Genomic DNA, 22,830 nt, shown 5'->3' with positions numbered 1-22,830 from the left:
CGTGTGTTGGGCAGGTGGCCAAAGGCACCACAACACCACACCTGCCCCCGGAAGACGAGGTACCGCGCCGGCTTCCCACCGCCGCTGGACTGTGCTGTATTATATTACGGCACGCGCCACCCATCGCATAGGGACGGCAACTGCACGTCTCCTCCTCATCCTAAGCGATTCCAATAGGGTACGAACAGGCAGACCGCCACATTACTAGCAAGAGTTTAGCGATCTCGACTATTGCGATGGTTGCAGACTTGGTAAAAAATAATAAACAGAATTTCAGACAAAACATTTTTGGAAAAAATGAAAGGAAGAAAAATATGGTTAACACGAAACCAGGTTTTGTTGTTTTTTATAGTAAACGTCAGTATCGCAAACATCAGGACCATGGGTGAGTAGTTGTGGCAGCATGGTCATACAGCACGTACCGACATAGTGAAAGACTTTCCCATGCGTATGTATCAACCTACAGACTTGAGATGTATGTTGTGTACAACAAGGTGAAATGGCTAAACAATTGGTTTGAACTCCGCGATGCTTCAACAGACACAAATGCACTGGAGGTAGCATGAACTGAGTTGCCCAGCTACACATAAAACGAACGGAATTTGACGAAGATTTCGAACCACGTCGCAACTTGGCATTTACAGATATTCTCTCTCTCTCTCTCTCTCTCTCTCTCTCTCTCTCTCACACACACACACACACACACACACACACACACACACACACACGTCGCGCAAAACGTATGCGATGTGTGTGTCCAAGGAAAAAGATCAAAAGTAAGTGAGCTACGAAAGACAGTTGCATGAAGAGCCACATTTTACTCCTGTCCAGGCAACATATTCGTTTGGATGGCTTTCGTAAAATGTACGGAAAACCAGTTTCTCTTGAGCATGTAGGCATAACAGCAACATTGTAATGCTATAAATACCTGTGTAATACACTGTACCTAATTGCAGAAGAAAGTAGCCATTAGTTCACGAGTAATAATGGTGGTTGTGATATGAAGTTGTAAAATAAATAAATGTAGTGTGACACCACGGCCTGTTGCAATTCTTTCAATAGGAGCCGCGCGGGATTAGCCGAGCGGTCTGGGGCGCTGCAGTCATGGACTGCGCGGCTGGTCCCGGCGGAGGTTCGAGTCCTCCCTCGGGCATGGGTGTGTGTGTTTGTCCTTAGGATAATTTAGGATAAGTAGTGTGCAAGCTTAGGGACTGACGACTTTAGCAGTTAAGTTACAAACTTTGAGAACAGGTTTCCTGTTGCAATTCTTTCAATAGGAGCCGCGCGGGATTAGCCGAGCGGTCTGGGGCGCTGCTGTCATGGACTGTACGGCTGGTCCCGGTGGAGGTTCGAGTCCTCCCTCGGGCATGGGTGTGTGTGTTTGTCCTTAGGATAATTTAGGTTAAGTAGTGTGTAAGCTTAGGGACTGATGACCTTAGCAGTTAAGTCCCATAAGATTTCACACACATTTGGACATTTTTGAACATTTCAATATGACGCCGCTTTGGCGACTTGCGTGTCCTGTAAGCCCGTATGGTCAGCGGGTTGTTGTCTGGGGGAGAAGACCAGACAACGAGGTCATCGGTCTCATCGGATTAGGAAAGGACGGAGAAGGAAGTCGGCCGTGCCCTTTCAAAGGAATCATCCCGGCATTTTACTGGAGCGATATACGGAAATCACGGAAAACCTAAATCAGGATGGTCGGACGCGGGATTGAACCGTCGTCCTCCCGAATGCGAGTCCAGTGTGCTAGCCACTGCGCCACCTAGCTCGGTAATGGTCAGCCATCCCAGGACTAGCCAGGACCCAACGTTGCTTAGCTTCGGCAATCGGCCATAAACCGGTGGTACAAACGTCAACGTGGAAAAGCCGTTGGCAGTTTAAACTGTGATGTTGTCGATACTGATTGTAAATAACGTAAAACCAAGTACATCCCCACCACCACCCTCCACGAGAGCACCGAACTCATCCTTAAATGATCACTGGCGACTTTGTCTTTCAGGAATAGTCTATTCTGCCAGTTGCCTGAAATTATTTACGGAAACTGCATCTGATGAGTGAAACCGTATTTGTAGAAGCATGCTCTCCTTCCACGTTCGGTGTCAAAAAGAAGGGGGCTGGAGTTTGCGTCAAGGTCATCAGGAGGCAGAGCGGTTGCTTTGCGTGCCGTGCTCTTGTTAAATAAATCACTCCGGCAGTCACTTCCCCCACCCCTTCCCCAGGAGAGATTCTTAGTTTCCATTTCCGCTACGTGGTCGGCAGAAGCAGAACTGCCTTCTGCTCAGTTGTACAGTATCCAGACTAAAGACACGCCGTCACGCCATGTGTATACCGGAATTTACAGACATACGCTACACACAACCTCCTCCTCCTGCCCAATCCTCCTCCCGCCCACAGTTGGGTCGTGTTGTTACGACAGTAGCGACATTCAGCCAGAAAAGCACATTCCACTGCCGCGCGGGGTAGCTGCGCGGTCGTAAGCGTCTTGTCACGGCCAGCGCGACTCCCCCCTTTGGAAGTTCGCGTCCTTCCTCAGGCATGGGTGTGTGTGTCGTCCTTAGTGTAAGTTAGTTTAAGTTAGATTAAGTAGTGCGTAAGCTTAGGCATCGATGACCTCCGCAGTTTGGTCCCATAAGACCTTACTACAAATTTCCAAACCCGCGTAACGCAACAGTTGACACTACCCAACACGACACAGCAGTAACGCGTGAACTAGAATCAGCCGTAAACTCGGCGCGTAGCCTCGTGTGGAATCTCGTAGCAGTTGTCTGCGGTTGTCAACACGACGCGTGTACCGTTATAAGCGGCCAGTGAGGTGCTTGACTTGACGCGTCCAGCGGTCTGTTGATGTGGCCTCGCCTTGATACCGACGTCACGTCCAACTTTAGAGATTACGCACAGTAGCAAACGAATCTCAAAACCGTCCCGTGTTCAAAAATTACGTCAGCGACGAGCCTTCTGAACAAAAGTCGTGGAGACCTTGCAAGCTAGAATTCTTTAATTGGCAGTAGTTGCTAGAAGAGAAGGGAACAAATGACACTGGCTGGTTGGTTAAAGTTTCAAGGTCCCGTAAAGTGCGAGATGATCAGATAAGGAGCATTACATCACTTGGATGCTGATGTAACGAACTGGTCGTGGCGTGGTCCGTACAATCGTTGAGGACCTTTCTCGTATATTTTCTGGGCAGCCCAGGAAAACATAAACCAGGTTGGCAGGATGCGCAGTGTTTCGTTCACTGCCCTAGCCAGGCGGTTCGGAACTGTGCAGATAGGACTAGCTAACAGCCACAGTTACCCATCGAGGATGCTGCCGATGGAAGACTTCTGAAAGTGACACCAAACAAGTGTGCGCACAGATACAGGTGGTCGATGACAGCTGAATGCAACAAAATATAGACAGAATCTTAGGAAAATAAGGCATTGATTTGACGTCCGCAACCAACCGGAACCTTGGCGCAAAAAGTAACACTTGCGGAGAGTAATTTACGACCGTCATACTGCACATTGATTTTAATGATGCATGTTTCACACAGCAGATAGTAGGTTTGTCCTTCGTTAATGTGGAAACGAGCAGTTCGGGATCCAATTCTGCTTCGGATACGAAAGCTGTAGATGGCAATCCATCGTCCAGGCGCACTGAGATCTGTCCATATCTGTAAGGCGTAGTTAAATTTCCGTAACAGATTTTGAAGACTTTTAGTGGGGACAAGACGATTTAGCAGACGAACTCATTACCGGAAACGTAGCGTTTTCGCGCTACGCGCAGAATACCACAACACACGTTACTGTCCGACACCTGCTGCTTGTCGTCTTGGTCCACTTGTAAGTGCGGCTCGATGTGACGATCACCCACGTCAACACAGATACCCTGTTCCGGTACTCAAGATCACCAATTCCTGGTCCGCTGACATCCGCCGGCGCCCTTAACAGGCAAGTCTTCCTCTGATGCCACAGAGGTCTTGTGAATCAAGGTTGGCTGGTTGGTTGATTGGTTTGGGGGAAGTGAACCAAACAACGAGGTCATTGGTGCCATCGGATTAGGGAAGGAAGTCGGCCGTGGTCTTTCAAAGGAACCATCCCAGCGTTTGCCTAACGCGATTTAGGGAACTCACGGAAAACCTAAATCAGGATAGCCGGACGCGGGCTTGAACCGTCTTCCTCCCGAATACGAGTCCAGTAAACCAAGGATTTCATGTGGAAGGTAGTAGTCTAGTTGGTTCAAGTCGGGACATCATGCGATCGGTGAATGACGTACGTATTACCCTAGTCAGTGCTGCTGAAAATTCGGGAGATTCAAACATGTGTTGTGACATTTTCCATACAGCGGGAAAACGGTACGTTTCCAGACACGAGGTCCCATGCTAAGCTTAACCCTACAACTCCTTAATGTCTGTCAACGGAATTTGTTACAACCCGTATGTCGGCCTCCCTAAGGACTCGAGACCGTGTAATACATATGGAACTATCTGGGCAGGAAAAAATATATAAAATGACTTACTTATTAACAAAACTAATATTAACATTGAGAAGTTAAACGAGACATTATACTAACGGCGAGATTCTACAGTTAAATAAAATCTTCCTGGCCTGAACCACGGAAAGTGCTATGGGAGAGATATCTGTTGGCTTTCACAGCTCGTTGAACTGCATCATCTAATCAATTACAAGGAGTTTAATCACGGTACGCATTGGCATTTTTCACACATTGAATTTATTTCAAGAGGTGAAAAACGCGAAACGTCACAAAAAGATTCGAGAACCGAGGACTGAACCCAGACGTTGCATTTTAAGGGTGACACGTGGTCCCCTATGCAACGAGCCAAACTTTTTGTAATTTATAAGTCAGCTTTAATTGGCTCACATTGCCTGTAAAGATTGTTCATATATATTCGAGGAAGTATGTCCCGTCTGCGCAACTAAATTAAAGGCAGTTTGTTTACTGCCATTCGCGTTTCGCTTCTTTTATTTGTGAAGTATATTCAGTGACGATTTCCCGTGCTGTTAGCCCACGTGTGTGGTCCTGATGATGTGTTCATTAGATCCCATGCTGCAGCTGGCCGATTTCCGACGTTCTTTCACCTACATCTGTTACAACAAGTCACTTACATCACTTGCACTCTTCATTTTGTGATCGACATGTGACGTTGATCACAAAATGAAAAGTGCAAGTGATGTGTTGTAACAATGTAGATGAAAGAACGTCGGAACATCGGAAATCGGCCAGCTGGAGTATGTGGCTAATGAAAACGACTCCAGAACAACACACATGGGCTAACAGCACTGGAAATCGCCCCTGAAGATGATTCACAAATAAAAGAAGCAAAACGCGTATGACAATAACAAACTGTCTAATTTTGATGCACAGACGGAACATACCTCCACGAATTTTGAAGCAACTAAGGAACGACGGAAAACAGAAAAAATTACGTTTATATATATATATATATATATATATATATATATATATATATATAAAGTACAGTATTATTTTCGTGATTTTTTAATTATATCGTACAATCACACAACACACTTTTTTGGTTACGCACAACTTTGAACTTTTCCTAGCCACTTATTATGCCCCAATAGATGTCATGAACAAATCAGCAATACTGTTAACTTGATTTTGAGCACTTAGGAATTAATTAGCAAGACTTATATCGATGTGTACGGTTGTATGAATTGGGGACCTAAACGCCAAGAGACAAGTCGAGGTACTGGCGGGCGGAGCAGCGAGTGACTAGAGCAGGCAGCGCTTGACTTGTAACGCAATGACTTTGTCAAGAACATAACGCACGTGCCAAAGGCACGGCGTCTGTCCAGACCAGTCCCCAACTTAATCGTTTAATTCTGATCACAGATTCGAACTCCAATGAAATTTCGATTAAACTGATAGCAAATAGAACTCACCGGTCAATTAATTAACAAGTCATCTATCTAAATTAATCAGTTAATATTACCATAGACTAATTTTCCCAGCCGGCCGGTGGGGCCGAGCGGTTCTAGGCGCTTCAGTCTAGAACTGCGCGACCGCTACGGTCGCAGGTTCGAATCCTGCCTCGGGCATGGATGTGTGTCATGTCCTTAGGTTAGTTAGGTTTATGTAGTTCTAAGTTCTAGGCGACTGATGACTTCAGATGTTAAGTCCCATAGTGCTCAGAGCCATATGAACTAATTTTCCCAACTCTGCAGACATTGTCTACACAGAGGATCAGCACTCTCTAACCATCAAGTTCAGTTGATGGTCAGCGACGAAACTGGTTGCAACAAAATAAATAAAATCTTAAGGACAGCTGTAGGAGTTTCTTTTTTCTCACATGTATAGGATGTCGCAAAAATACTTTTACAAACTTGGAGAACAGGTTTCTTCACACCAAAACAACAAAAAAGTTGATATAAACATATGCTCGAAAATGCCTCGTATTCAAGTTGTTAATGAAAGTTGGCGTTCAACGGCTTTCCAGATACACCTCAACAACTTCACTTATACCGGCCGAAGTGGCCGTGCGGTTAAAGGCGCTGCAGTCTGGAACCGCAAGACCGCTACGGTCGCAGGTTCGAATCCTGCCTCGGGCATGGATGTTTGTGATGTCCTTAGGTTAGTTAGGTTTAACTAGTTCTAAGTTCTAGGGGAGTAATGACCTCAGCAGTTGAGTCCCATAGTGCTCAGAGCCATTTGAACTTCACTTATCTACGCACCCGTTTGACTCCTTGTATCCTTGGTGGCGTTGTGTTGCCAGACAGACATGTTTACATCCGTCATTCGTCAGTCTTCAGCTTGTCCACTGTGTAGCTGTACTACAGATAGTGAGTTAACTGAAAGTGCTCCGTTCAAACATGGCAGGATAAACATTTCGTGAGCGGGTAGACACGATTTTTATCTACGGCCGCGCGGTTGAGCGGTTTTATGACACGGCGTTTCCTGACCTGAGACAGCAGACTCATGCAGCCTTTGGTGCTGTGTATCGTTACGGTGCCGAGACAGGATCCGCAGCACCACGGACTACTGGCTGAGGAGGACCACGTGTTGTTTGTATACCTGACCTGGAAGGGCACATTCTACGGGTTATCGAAGAGGAACCAAGTATCAGCGCAAGACATGTCGCCAAATTCAGCATGGAGCACACTTCACAAGCAACTCGTGTATCTTTATCATATTGCAGGGGCTTAGCCTACTGATCACCCGTCACGGGAGAACTTTTGCCGATGGCCTGTCGCGTAAACTGGCAATCCGCTGTTTCTCTTCAGTTTTGTTTAGTATGAGGTAAAGCTTGAAAGAGATGGAATAATGGATTTACAAATACAACTTGTAAGGGCCGATTGAAACGCTCATGCTACAGTATAGGCTAGACGTCAGCATCAGATGATTCTGTCGCCTATCGTCTAGTAAAGTCATTGGAAGATCAAAACAAACTGCAAAACGATTTATATAAGATGTCTGTATGGTGCGAAAATTGGCAATTCACCCTAAATGATGAAAAGTGTGAGGTCATCCACACAGGAATCCGTTAAACTCCAAATCAATCAAAGACCATAAATTCAACGAAACACCTGGGAACTATATTACTAATAATTTAATCTGGAAAGAAATACCATAGAAAATGTTGTGAGGAAGCAAACCAAAGACTGCGTTTTATTGGCAGAACTCTTAGAAGCTGCAACAGACTACTAAAGAGACTGCCTACACAACGCTTGTCCGTCCTCTTTTGGGGTACTGTTGCGCAGTGTGGGATCCTTACCAGATAGGGTTAACAGACTACATCGAGAAAGTTCAAAGAACTGCATCACGGTTTGGATTATCGAGAAATAGAAGATAGATTGTTACGGATATGGTACAGGATTTTGAGTGAACATCTTTAAAACAAAGGCGTTTCCTGTTGCGGCGGAATCGTCTCACAAAATATCATTCACCAACTTTCTCCTCCGAATACGAAAATATTTTGTTGACGCTGACCTACAAAGGGAGAAACGAACATCATGATAAAATTAGGGAAATCAGGGTTCGTACGGAAAGACATAGCCGTTCGTTCTTTCCGCGCGCTTTCGAGAGTGGAATAATAGGGAATTACTGTGAAGGTGGTACGATGGACCCTTCGCCAGGCGCTTAAGTGTGATTCGCCGAGTAGTCTTGTAGATGTAGATGAAGACATAGATCACTTTAAGAATAGTGTGTGGGCTGGCATTGTAAGGTTAGTGTCTGGTAGGCCGTATGTTCTCCCAGAACGTCTTAAATGTGCTGTCTCAAGGGACTTTATTCGCAACACCCTCCGAGATGCTTTAGAAGTACTCCTGCATACGTGTGGATTATGCATGATGGGGCTGGAGCACATTGCAGTCTGTGTTCCAGATGTAATGGCTGGTAACTACCATGACATATGGATAGGTAGAGGAGGATCAGTTCCATGGCCTGCATCTTTCTCCGACCACAATCCTTTCGATTACTGTCTCTTGAGGCATTTTAAACAATTGGTCTATGTAGCAGACAGCCTGGATGCAGAAACTCTTCATCGGCGTATCGTGAAAGGCTGAAAAACCATTATAAATCGTCAGGGAGTATTTGAAAGGGCCGAACAGTCCGTGATCCGATGAGAGCATGCGTGTTCAGTAACAAGAGGAGGGCGTTTCGACCATTTATTATGTATTTGTGTGTTTCTGAGCTCCAATCACCTAAATTGTAAACTTGCAACAACAACTCGAAAATGAAGGATTTTGTGACGTAAGGACACGACACCTAAGGCAAGGCCACAAACGCCAAGTGGAACTGTGCAACAGCTGGGAGAGCAGGCGGCCTGTATTTTGACTCACGGGCTGGGCTACCAGCGACCGTCTAGGAGTCGTGCAGGGGGACTGGGGCCCTCCCTTGCACAGTTCTCGCCCGCTGTCACGCGCGTGGACACTTTGGAGGCCGACGCACAGTGTCTCCTGTTCTGCTGTGTTTTGCTTCGCGCTGGCCTACTAATTGCTTTTAGAGCCTCGTAATACAGACCGGAAGCCTCGGTGTCTGCCCGTCCAAGGGCGAACGTCCAACGGCGGCGACTGTATGCGAATTTCACCCAAAAGAAAAGACGGCCAGCTTCGAGTCTGCCTGCTTCTAGGTTTCACCAGCAGTCATTATTATTCAACTGGCTGCTATCCTTGGCGGACAGTAAGGTCAACAGTTTTCAAGTTCTTCAGTAAGAGAATCACTGCGCTCGCGGTATTCTAACTTTAACCTTCATGTCCAAGTTCTTCTTACACAGCATCCTCAAGGGTAAAAGCGGACAGAATGCGTAAATTTTTTAAGAGTCCGTAAATGTTCTCTTTTTCTACCTGTAAACCTTGTCTGATGAAACACGAACGTTAGCTAATCTTTTTATTTTTATTCGTTTCAGGGAAAGCCCACTTGACCAAATACGATTACATCACTTACTTATACAGATGACATTTCTCGGAGTGCACTACGAAATAAATAGTAATATTTTTGGCAAAACTAAATTATAAAAAGGTACAAAAAATTCTGTGATATCTGGATAAAACGTATATGCGTAACGGCATATTTACAATAAAATACACCTCTTATAAAGAATGAAGTTTGGAAGGTAGGAGACGACTGGCGGAATTAAAGCTGAGAGGACGGGGCGTGAGTCGTGCTTCGGTAGCTCAGTTGGTAGAGCACTTGCCCACGAAAGTCAAAGGTCCCGAGTTCGAGTCTCGGTCCGGCACACAGTTTTAATCTGCCAGGAAGTTTCACTTCTTATAAACTCGTCAAACTTTGAAGCTCCCTTTTTCAAGGAAGAATAAAATGACAGATACATTTGGAAGGGACTTGTTGCTGGGTCACTTAAAAAAAAAAATCAGTAAGTTTTAAAACACGTTACGGTGTAATTCGTCTTGGATGATCTTATTTATCATATCATACAGTGTTACAAATATTGAACTATACGAAAAAAACGTAAATTATTTACAAATTACGGCGTGCACACACTTAATTCGACATATAAACGTCACTACAGATATTCAGATTTAGGTTATGATATGTTCGGTATGCCTGCCCTCATTGGTGCTGATGTGGCGCAGACGAATAGCGAAATTTTGCATGACCCGCTGAAGTGTCCGAATATCAATGTTATCGATGACCTCCTAAATGGCTGTTTTCAGCTCAGCAATGGTTTTGGGGTTATTGCTGAACACCCTGTCTTTAATATAGACCCACAAAAAGGAGTCGCATGTGTTCAGGTATGGAAAATATGGCAGCCAATCGAGGCCCATGCCAGAGGCCTCTGTGTATCCCAGAGCCAGAACGCGTTTCCCGGAGTGATTCTCCAGGACATCAAACACTCTCCTGCTTCGGTGGGGTCGAGCTCCGTCTTGCATGAACCACATCATGTCGAAATCGGGATCATTTTGGATAATGGGAATGAAATCGTCTTCCAAGCCTTTCACGTACCGTTCGGCAGTCACTGTGCCATCAAGGAATATAAAAAAAAAAATGGTTCAAATGGCTCTGAGCACTATGGGACTTAACATCTGAGGTCATCAGTCCCCTAGAACTTAAAACTACTTAAAACTAACTAACCTAAGGACATCACACGCATCCATGCCCGAGGCAGGATTCGAGCTTGCGACCGTAGCGGTCGCGCGGTTTCAGACTGTGGCGCCTAGAACCATTTGCCACTTCGGCCGGTCAAGGAATATCGCAGCGATTACTCCGTGACTGGACACTGCAGACCACACAGTCGGCCCATTGAGGGTGAAGAGACCTCTCGATCGCGAAATGCGGATTCTCAGTCCCCCAAATGCGCCAATTTTGCTTATTCACGAACCCATCCAAATGAAAGTGGGCTTCCTCACTAAACCAAACCACACAGCGCATACTTATTCCCATCACGCCCTGCGGCCAATCGTGCAGTTTGAACGTCCTAACGCAAACCGTTCAGAAGTTATATCATGTTAATGCTTCCGCGTACGTACATCTCGCGAAAAGACAACGAAAGCAAAATTAGATTCGAGCTAACACGGAGCAGTCTGTCTTCCAGCAAACCGTCCGCGACTGGAACAGGAGAGGGTGGAAGTGACATTGGAACGTGAAGTCCCCTCCCCCACACACAATAAGGGGTGCAGCGGATTGTACATGCAGGTATAGGCCTAATTTTCAGCATGGATGCTTAAAAGATATAAATGGCGCTGAGGCGCAGCAACTGGTGGTTGGCGACCAGGAGATGGACGCATGGTCAGTTTACTACCACGGGAGTCGTCTTATATCCCGTCAGAATTCCGGCCCTCTAGGCTAATTGCACTGATGAATTCTTCTTGGGAAGTGAGCAGAGCAAAATCTTGGTGTTGGAGCGACGTTTCGATATATTTACTAGGGGCTTTGGCAGCAGACAACATGTAGCAAACTTGTCAAACGTTGCTCGGGCACGCAGGTTTTACTCGGCACGTCTACCGAGGAGAATCCAGCACCCTTCACTCTATTCGAAAGACCGAGGCGGGCGTCAAAGGGTAAAGCCGTTGTCTGAATACGCGTTTCGTGCCGTTACAATACGGGGGCGGTTGTGTGACCAGAATTCCATGGCGCTCGTCGGTACTAGCGTTACTCGCTTACAGCTAGTAGTTATGGGCAACCACCACATGAACGTACATGACCATGTGAATGCTGTCATACAAATAACAATCCGCGATAAGGACCCCTACTCCATTTTGATGATAATGGGGCGTGAAACTGTTGTCATCGGTCTCTGTTCGTGCGTGGTTAAACTAATTTATGGGTAAAAAAGATAATTTTCACCCGATCATCCAACATGAACATTATCGACAGTCTGTTTGGGGCTTACAGCAGATACTTCGACCCTGGTAAAGGTCTCCTCTAACTAAGTACTTTTACAACAATGCTCCGGAATTATTCTGGAAACAGTTGTGTGCATACAGACTGCGAGTAATAGCAGCTACGCAACATACTGAACGTCGTATTACGAACTGTGACCAAAACGTAATGGGAATTTTTTGATTTCGCGTTTTTATACATCCGATTTTCAAATTTTTTATCTCGTTGGTATACATGTTCCTGGTGTACGTAGGTATTTTCAGCCCTTTTGAATATTTGGTTTATTTTTGACAGTCTAAAAGTTTATACATGTTTTTGAGTGCTCGGCGAATATTTACTTTCGAAAAAGATGGATCATAGAAGATGCATTAAACTTTGCTTGAAAAAATGAAATCAAGTGCAGCACCGCATTCGAAATGTTGGCTGTGGCTTTCCGCTATTCTACTATGAGTAAGACAAGAGTTTACGAGTAGTATACGTTTCAAAGAGAGGCGAGAAGACGTTGGAAACGACGACCGCCATGAACGCCCTAGCACATTAATTACTGACGACGATGTGGAAGAAGTGAAGGAAATGGTTCTGGAAAATCGCTGAATCACCATCAGAGAGAGGGTGGTGGTGATGTCGGAACATCCTTTGGATCACGCCAAACATTTTTTTCGAATGTTTTAGGCATGAAAAATGTGAAGCAGTGGAGTTTGTTCCGAAATTGTTGAATTTCGACCAACAACGACGTTCTAAAGAGGTTTACTACAGGTGACGAAACACGGATATTCGATTACAATGGGATAAAGCGTCATGAGTTCCGGTCAATAAAGAATATTACCCGGAAGCTACGCACCGTTTACGTGACGCAATCAAATCAAAACGACCAGAATTGTGCAAAATCACTCGTGGAAATTGCATCACGATAATGTTCCCGCTCAAACCTCAAAGGATGTTCACGATTTTTTTTTATACAAAAAATAGCACCTTTATGTTGCCTCAGCCACCGTATTCGGCGAACATGGCTCCCAGCGACTTCTTTCTGATGCCGAGGCGGAAGAGAATCATGAAAGCTCGTCGTTTTGCCACCACTTACGACATAAAAACAGCATTGCTGAAGGAGCTGAACACCATATCGAAACGCGAGTTCCACAAGTGCTTCCAAGATTGGAAAAAGCGCCCGTGCAAGAGTATTACATTTTAGAGGTGTTACTTTGAAGGCAACAAAGTTGATGCTGATGAATAAATACAGATTCTCCACGAAAAACAAAAATTCCCAAACCTCGTATTCACGCGAACCCAGGTGCGGTCTGTTTCTGGAACTATCTCTAGTTCCTTCTGCCTGATCTTAATTTAGTTGTGTCGGTTCACCCATTTTGTTTCCCAGAATCTCTCACAATGTTACCGTATTTGCGATCGATTTGACAAGGATTGTCGTAAGGAACGAAGTTTGTGATTTCTCGTCGATCTCGGTTCAATCTGACCCAAAATTTGTTCAGCCATTAATATAATTTACGAAGAACTGTCGTAATGAGGAATGGTGGACTACTTACGCGAATTAGGACATCATTTTTTACATCCTAGAAGCACTCACTTTAAATATACAGAAATATACAGCACAGAAATGCATTACTTTAGTTTGAGCGGGAAAAAACTCGTTTTGCGGATAGAATCAGTCAAAATTAAGTATCAAATAATGAAAACAAATTCAACGGTAGCACTTGCGAGACCATTTCCTGAAGTGTGTAGGAGGTATACTTGCATTTTCTATGATACCACTTCTTAATAATTGAGGAGAAAGAAAATAGCAATAGGACATCATCATTACAGCATACGGAATCCACTGGTTCGCGTGATACGAATATACAACGATGTATTACGTCGGCGTCCGTTGAATCTTATTAGTAAACAAACCATCGCAAGGTGTTATGTAATATTTTTGATACACTTTGTCTTAAATTACGTAGCTGAAATAAAGGGGCAGTTGAAGCATCCGATACCATTGCACCAATTCACAACCGAACAGTTACCTTTCAACGTAAGCTAGGGCTGGGTCTATACTACAGATCCGGTTGATAGCCCAACATAATTTCAAAAAAATAATATATAACCAGAACCAATATAGTTAGTGTTAGTTATATTTCTGTTTGCGCAAGAATGACGTCACACATCCACGTCATTATTTCAGAGGTCGGAGCCGACCTTCGGTACCGGTAGTTTCATTTGACGCGGAAAAAAAAAAAAAAAAAAAAAAAAAATGCTAGTGGATTAACTTACCTAAACGGGGAATAAAAACTGTAAATTCAACTAAATACCTAGGTATTACAATTACGAGCAATTTAAATAGGAAAGAACACACAGAAAATGTTGTGGGGAAGGCTAACCAAAGACTGCATTTTATTGTCAGGACACTTATAAAATGTAACAGACCTACTAGGGAGACTGCCTAGACTACGCTTGTCCGTCCTCTTTTAGAATACTGCTGCGCGGTGTGGGATCCTTACCAGATAGGACTGACGGAGTACATCGAAAAAGTTTAAAGAAGGTCAGCACGTATTGTATTATCGCGAAATGTGGGAGAGAGTGTCACAGAAATGATACAGGATTTGGGCTGGTTGCGACAGAATCTTCTCACGAAATTTTAATCACCAACTTTCTCCTCCGAATTCGAAAATATTTTGTTGACACCGACCTTCATAGGGAGGAACGATCACCACGATAAAATAAGGGAAATCAGAGCTTGTACGGAAGGATATAGGTGTTCATTCTTTCCGCGCGCTATACGAGATTGGAATAATAGAGAATTGTGAAGGTGCCAGGCACTTAAATGTGATTTGCAGAGTATCCATGTAGATGCAGATGTACCAACTCTGCTAATGACAAATGCTAACAATAGAGACAACATTGTTAGCTGGAAGACACCACTAAGCAGATGGAGCTAAATAACGAAATGGTTCAAATGGCTCTGAGCACTATGGGACTTAACATCTGTGGTCATCAGACCGCTAGAACTTAGAACTACTTAAACCTAACTAACCTAAGGACATCACACACATCCATGCCCGAGGCAGGATTCGAACCTGCGACCGTAGAGCTAAATAACGTCCATATAGGTATGCATTACGCGCCCAACAACAAGCAAGTGAGTTAGACAGTGCGAATGAACTAAGAACTACGTGCTATTACCTTATGTTCTGAACCTGTCACAATGGATGACGAAACAGAAAGATTATGAGCTGCTCCTAAGTTGTACTCAGGTTGTGGTGCCTTCAGTAAACTAGCACAAAAACTAGAGAGATAACAAGGGGCACGAAGGGGCTATGCGCTGTTGCGAGTGAGAAAGCAAGCAGATGACAAGCTTCCACTCGGCGGGCAGCCCTACGGTCACACAACCTATATTAGTCGACGGCAGCAGAGCGAGAAGAGGAGTGCAGTCTAGAGAATAGGAGAGCAGAATGGTATCGCTTACTGTAGTAGGGATTCGCGCTTGCGGGTCCGCCTCCTGCGGCAGCAGCAGCAGGGGCACAGCAGGTCGGCCCTGGACAGCAGCCAGCGCAGCCACCGGCCCATGGCGGCCGCGCACGCACTTCCAGAGAGACGTAGGCAGGTGGAGGCGGTCCTGGACGAGGCGGGACGCGAGTGCACTCGGCAGGGCGTCTGCTGCCGCCTGTCGGGGCAGCGGCAGCACTGGCACTGCCTGTGGCACGCCACCACACACCGGCCGAGGCACCGCGGCGATAACCAGCGCTAAGCGGCCGCACACCACGCGCCGCCTGGCCATTCATCGCGCCCTGCCGCATTCACACCGCACGAGTCCGCGCTTGCCGACAACCGTTGTGGCCGTCCTCGCTCACGGTCGGGGGGTATGGCGAGCCGAGAGCAGGCTGCAAAGCGGGGCACCCCGGCCATCAGACGTGGTGCTAAGCTCGTCAGCGGCTTGTCGCTGACCCGCAGCTTCCGAGATCCGTACAGTAGGGGCTGCAGTGCGCCAGGAGCCGGTGACGGCACACGGCCTGCGGTTTCCCACTGCGCTCACACACTCGCTGACGGTTGAGTGCTTCCACTAATGTCCGTGAACTGAAGGTATATTCTACTGGACATACCCAGAATAAGCCGGAATTGTTCTCAGTGCGATAATTTCGAGCTACTAGTGGTTTAATTTGATTACGAATTTGTGTCATTTATTAGATGAATCAGGAGCCCAAACCAACGTTACAGTGTTACCCTGAAATTTTCTTAACACACTCTCACAATCATTTGAAAAGAGAACACTTCAGATGAATTTCATCCACAGTGGATGCTGTTGAACTCCGTGACTTGTATCTGTTCAGTCACCACCAAATAACTTTTTTGTATTTACGCAGTTATCTCCAGCAATATAAACATGTACATGAATGTATAAACACCTGAGGGTGGGCACAAGCCCGAGACCGGTCGTGTGACAAATAAATAACCTTTCATTGTGACGGGTAGCGGAAATTTTTCTACAAGCTATAGAACACTTTCGGTTTATTTTCACACCTCTTACACTTCATTAACAGTGGCGTGCTGAAATTACGAGACCTAGTGCTTTTCTTTCGCTCATCGACTTCTTTATGTTATCTCCGTTAGACATACAGTTCAGTTGTGGACGAGGTTTCGGAAAAATCGTCAGGTGTCACCGCAAAAGGGATTAAAACGGAACCTGGAACGTAATATAAAATTTGAGAGAACGTCTAGTCAGAAGTGCCTCCTTTGATTTCATCGAAAAATTTCGATAATGTTTCTTACTTAGGGGACCAACTGTCCTCCAACTTTCACCTTCGATCATTATGGGATTAAGCATTGTATTTTCCCACTGTGGTTCTTTTTAATTATTACCCTGTGCTTTCGAAAAGGCTCTGAGCACTATGGGACATCTGAGGTCATCAGTCCCATACACTTAGAACTACTTAAACCTAACTAACCTAAAGGCATCACACACATCCAGGCCCGAGGCAGGATTCGAACCTGCGACCGTAGCAGCAGAGCGGTTCCGGACTGAAGCGCCTAGAACACCTGGGCCACAGCGGCCGGCCTTTCGAACAGCTCTAGAGAAACACGTAGCAGTTGTATTCCACGTAACAAATGCTCATGAATGCTATTTTTATTCAAAGTGATTTGGTGGGTTACGTTCAGCGGCAAAAAGGACATACAGTGCGTTAGTCGTATGCGACAGCGTAACAAATACTGAACAGCTGTTTTCTGACACTACTGTGTTTGTAGCACTGTCAGTGAGAAAGTGGATAACAAACCTGAGCAGCCCTTAGATTGTTTGCAGATGATACTGAAATTTATTACCGTCTACTAAAATCATCAGACGACCAATTACAAAACGATCTAGAGAGAATTTCTGTATGGTGCGAAAAGTGGCAATTGGCACTAAACAAAGAAAAGTGTGAGGTCATCCACATGGGTATTAAAAGAAACCCGATAAATTTTGGGTATACGATAAATCGCACAAATCTAAGGGCTGTCAATTCGACTAAATACCTAGGAATTACAATTACGAACATCTTAAATTGGAAAGATCACATAGATAATATTGTGGAGGAGGCGAAACAAAGACTGCGCTTTGTTGGGAGAACACTCAGAAGATGCGACAAACCCACTAAAGAGACAGCGTACATTACACTTGTCCGTCCTCTGCTGGAATATTGCTGCGCGGTGTGGGATCCTTACCAGGTACGATCGACGGAGGACATTGAAAAAGTGCAAAGAAGGGCAGCCCGTTTCGTGTTATCGCGCAATAGGGGTGAGAGTGTCACTGACATGATACGCGAGTTGGGGTGGCAGTCACTGAACAAAGGCAGTTTTCTTTGCGGCGAGGTCTATTTACGAAATTCCAATCACCAACTTTCTCTTCCGAATGCGAAAATATTTTGTTGACACCCACCTAAATAGGGAGAAATGATCATCATAATAAAATAAGAGAAATCAGAGCTCGAACGGAAAGATTTAGGTGTTCCTTTTTCCCATGCGCCATTCCAGAGTGGAATGGTAGAGAAGTAGTATGAAAATGGTTCGATGAGCCCTCTGCCAGGCACTTAAGTGTGAATTGCAGAGTAACCATGTAGAAGTAGATGAATAAATACATTAAACTAGCACTTGTCATGGATGCTGTTTTCATTGCAGGACGTTCATTACCACACTTGGCCGATTTCCCTTCCGCTACGACCGAGCTCTAATTTACAGAACCGAAATTTGAAGCTGACTGCCACACAGTTCGACTGCCGCCATTGCCCGTAAGGACCACGAAGATATACGAGAAATTAGGGCTCCTACGGAGGCATATAGACAGTCGTTTTTCCCTCGCTCTATTTGCGAGTGGAACAGGAAAGGAAATGACAAGCAGTGGTACAGGGTACGTTCTGCCAGCCAGGCAGCGTATAGTGGCTTGAGCAGTGTCGATGTAGACGTGCCGCAGTAGTTAGCCACAGTGGAATCGCATCACGAGGACGACGGTTCTAATTAGAGTCCGGCTATCCGGATTTAGCTCTTCCGTGATTTCCCTAAATCGCTCGCCGCGGATGCCGGAACGGTTCCTTTCAAAAGGGCACGGCCGATTTGCTTCCTCATCCTTTCGTAATCCGAACTTGCGCTGCGTCTCTAATGACCTCGTTCTCGACTGCACATTAAACTCTCATCCTTTCCTGTACTCTAGCCACGATCACACGCTGCCCGGCTTTCGAGCAGCTGCCATGGTCGCGAGTGCTGCGTGTGCTGATCGCCTCTAGTATAACTACTCCAAGTTACCTTCCTATCCGCAGCTTACTGTGCATGCGGCACATCCGCCCCTCTGCGTATCTATTCATATTTGATAAAAGTAAACACGGTCCGCAGTAGGCTGCATTGTAAACGGTCTTCATTTCAATCGTTTACATTACAGCCTACTGCAGACCGTGTTTTCTTTTATCAAATATTTAGAGGCTGTGGATCCACTCAAAAAAAAAAAAGAAAAAGTTATTCGTATTTTCTGAATTGTTGGGTTCGGCCATGTGTTTGTTGAGTTTGAGTATACACTATTTTATCAAAAGTATGGGGCAACCCCAAAAACACACGTTTTTCATATTTCACTGTGTTGCCACCAACTGCCAGGTGCTCCATACCAGCGACTTCAGTAGTCATTAGACATCGTGATAGGGCAGGATGGGCGCTCCGCGGCACTCATCTGCTTGGAACGTGGTCAGGTACTCGAGATTTCCACACTCCTAAACATCCCTAGGTCGACTGTTTCCTGTGTGATAGTTGAGACGTGAAGGGACACGTACAGAACAAAAGCGTACAGGCCGACCTTGTCTGTCGACTGACAGAGACCGCAGGCAGTTGAGGAGGAGGAGGAGGAGATTAGTGTTTAACGTCCCGTCGACAACGAGGTCATTAAAGACGGAGCACAAGCTCGGATTAGGGAAGGATGGGGGAAGGAAATCGGCCGTGCCCTTTTAAAGGAACCATCCTGGCATTTGCCTGAAGTGATCTAGGGAAATCACGGAAAACCTAAATCAGGATTTTCGGACGCGGGATTGAACCGTCGTCCTCCCGAATGCCAGTCCAGTGTGCTAACCACTGCGCCACCTCGCTCGGTGCAGGCAGTTGAAGAGGGTCGTAATGTGTAATAGGCAGACATCTATCCAGACCATCGCACAGGAATTCCAAACTCCATCAGGATCCACTGCAAGTACTGTGACTGTTAGGCAGGAGGTGAGAAAACTTGGGTTTCGTAGTCGAGCTGTTGCTTATAAGCCACACATCACGCCGGTAAATGCCAAACGACGCCTCGCTTGGTTTAACGAGCGTAAACATAGGACGACTGAACAGTGTGTGGAGTGACGAATCACGGTAAACAACGTGGCGATCCAATGGCAGGGTGTGGGTAAGGCGAATGCGAGGTGAACGTCATCTGCCAGCGTGTGTAGCGCCAACAGTAAAATTCGGAGGCGGTGGTATTACGGTGTGGTTGTGTTTTTCGTGGAGGGGGCTTGCAACCCATCTTTTGCGTGGCACTATCACAGCACAGGCCTACATTGATGTTTTAAGCACCTTCTTGCTACCCACTGTTAAAGAGCAATTCGGGGATGGCATCGTTCAACACGATCGAGCACCTGTTCATAATGCACGACCTGTGGCGGAGTGGTTACATGAAAATAATATCCCTGTAATGGAGTGGCATGCACAGAGCCCTGACCTGAATCCTATAAAACACCTTTGGAATGTTTTGGAAGGCCAACTTCGTGTCAGGCTTCACCGACCGACATCGATATCTCTCCACAGTGCAGCACTCCGTGAAGAATGGGCTGCCATTCCCCAAGAAACCTTCCAGTATCTGATTGAACATATGCCTGCAAGAGTGGAAGCTGTCATCAATGTTAAATGTGGGCCAAGACCATATTGAATTCGACCATTACCGATGGAGGCGCTACCATCTTGTAAGTCATTTTCTGCCAGATTTCTGGATACTTTTGATCACATACTGTAAAGATTACTAACTACCCAATGCTCACACACATTTTTTAAAATGGTTACACCGATTTCGACACTTTATTCATTTTCAGTGGCCGTACGAAACGAGAAAGAATATAAATCCAAAATACTCTTGTCAACATTACATTACGCCAAACTACACCGTATACATTAAAAGTGATACCGTAATGCTTCCAGCCCAATGCTGCGGTCAACTACAAGACGATATAGTGACACTGTTCAATTATTCCTAATTTTCTTATTAATTCTTGGCAAGTCTTTAAAGCACTCTTATGTATTATTTTGCAGACATTTCATTTAAACACGAATACAAATAAAAATTGTCTCAGCTTAGACAGACTCGTGTAACTGCCTAAGGACTTTCAATGGCTGGTGCAACTCAGTGCTCCAGCGGGAGCCTTAAAGAGACGCTCCATGTAACACACAGTGGAGCACAGGCAGTCATCTTTCCCACATTCCATCGTTGAATGGAACGTGGAAAAACTTAAAGTTTACGGTCAAGTAAATAAAATCCCCTGCAGCATTTAAAATTGATTAACGTAAACATGCAATACAGGACAGCAACAAAAATAAAAATAGGTGAAGCACCCATAAGACCTGATCGGATGTAAATCTAAATTCGTACATGTCCACATCATCGGCTGGTATGTAAGTGATCAGAGTCGCAACTGTCTGTGACAGGTAGAATGGCTACTTACAGTAGGCCTGGGAGAGCATATGGGGGGTGGGGGGGGGGGGGGGGGAGGAGGTGGGTGATAGCGTCAGACGTTGACTCATTACTGTGAAGAGCACGGAGTTAACTGTGCTTCACAAGAATACGCTGCATCAGCGCCTGACAAAGCTAGAAAGGAGTTTCATTTGGCCAGCTGGTGCAATCGTGCCATGTCCAGATTTGAGCAACATTCGGTTGTCACAGTGGCCCGCTGTTGGTCAGCATGAGAGAGTGAGGGCAGGTATACCCATCGTCCTGGTTCCAGGCGATCACGTCTCACCTCCACAGCGGAGGATCGCCGTATTTTGCATCGAACACATCGTAAACGTTTCGCATATGCGCCTGCCATCCGAGGACTAGAGATGTGTCGTTTGCGAACTAATGGGTCCAAAGGAACGGTTCACCAAGATGAACGGAACGAGCGAGGAACGAATTCTAAGGAACGATCTTTCATTGTTCACTTCAGTCGCAGCTTTCTACTTACAGTTCCCGGGAACGGGAAACGGTCGGTCTCGTTCTGTCGGCCGCTCTCTTTCAAGGCTCGGTCCCGTTCCCGTCTGTCTCGGTCTGGGTCTCGGTTTCGCTAGGCCGGACTCGTCCTCCTTCACGTGGCCACTCGTCGCAGTTCCACTGCCGACTGCTCACAGTTAATTCAGTAACGAGTTGTTCGTTGACCACGACCGGTAATTAAAATGCATTTTATAATTACGTAAATTACATAAAAATTACGCGGTATGTAATACATACACTTTTCAGGTAACAAAACGGCGTATCAGCTTAGTTCACTATTTCGATAAACAGCAGAAGAAATACTTGTAAAAAGGCAAGATTTTTTTGTTATTACACATGCAAAGGAAGTCGGCACGGCACTCACGAGTGGCCATTTTCCGTCTTTTTTTGATCCAAGGTAAAAGGACATGTTCATTGTTATGGAAGGCAGACCGACTTGCAACCGAGTGAAGCACGCGCTCCATAATCGAGTGTCTGATGTCACATTTTGTAAAGAGAATATGGTAACTTCTACAATATTATTTCAGTGGTAGAGGGTGGCGCACGAAAAATCGGCCCCGAGTACTACACTGCTCATTGTCGCCCACCAATCGTCATCTATTGTTTCGAAGTTGTCTGCATTAGCTTATTTGTTATTTCTTCACTGCCTAATTATTACATTTTTATCTATTCTGCTCGTAACGGTCAACAAATCGTGCGTAATTAGCGAGCAGTCTGTAATCGGGGCCGGTTTTTCGTGCGCCACCTTGTATTATTTCACTGCGAACATAACGCTACAGTTGGCTAAACGAGAGGTTTTGCAGACTCACGAAAATTACAAGTGTATGAGAACTCTGTTATGAATAAAAACTCTTTACTCCAGGGGGGAGGCAAGTGCCCCCTCTTGGCGCCTTCCATCTTCAGTCACCTATGCTACTAATTTTCAATTCTTCATATGAACCATATCCCAAGCACAAATGAATGGTGAACGAGTAAAAATGAACGGTTCCCAAGAAAGAGCGATTACCAGTGAACTAGTTCCCAAGGATGAACAAGTTTGTCTATCTCTACCGAGAACAAGTAATGGACTGTCGGCAAGATTCTGCTTCATCCCACACCATTGATCGGAGACTTCTACATCTACGTGATTCTCTGCTATTCAGAATATCAATGAACCACCTTCAAGATGTCTCTCTACCGTCCCACTCTCGAACGGCACGGGGGAAAAACGAGCACTTCAATTTTTCTGTGCGAGCCCTGATTTCTCTTATTTTATCTTGATGATCATATCTCCCTATGTACGTACGTGCCAACAGAATGTTTTCGCAATCGGAGGAGAAAACTGG

General features: G+C 45.5%; 1 protein-coding gene across 5 annotated transcripts in view; it reads right to left on the bottom strand.

Annotated features, from left to right (window-relative positions):
- The window catches only part of LOC126416078 (focal adhesion kinase 1), a 754,036-nt gene that overhangs the window by 156,648 nt on the left and 574,558 nt on the right, over positions 1 to 22,830 (bottom strand). The gene's annotated exons all lie outside the window — the stretch shown is intronic.

This window comes from Schistocerca serialis, chromosome 8 (genome assembly GCF_023864345.2).
Source record: "Schistocerca serialis cubense isolate TAMUIC-IGC-003099 chromosome 8, iqSchSeri2.2, whole genome shotgun sequence".
In the NCBI taxonomy this organism is placed as follows: Eukaryota; Metazoa; Arthropoda; class Insecta; order Orthoptera; family Acrididae; genus Schistocerca; species Schistocerca serialis.
This window is presented reverse-complemented; position numbering and strand designations above follow the sequence as displayed.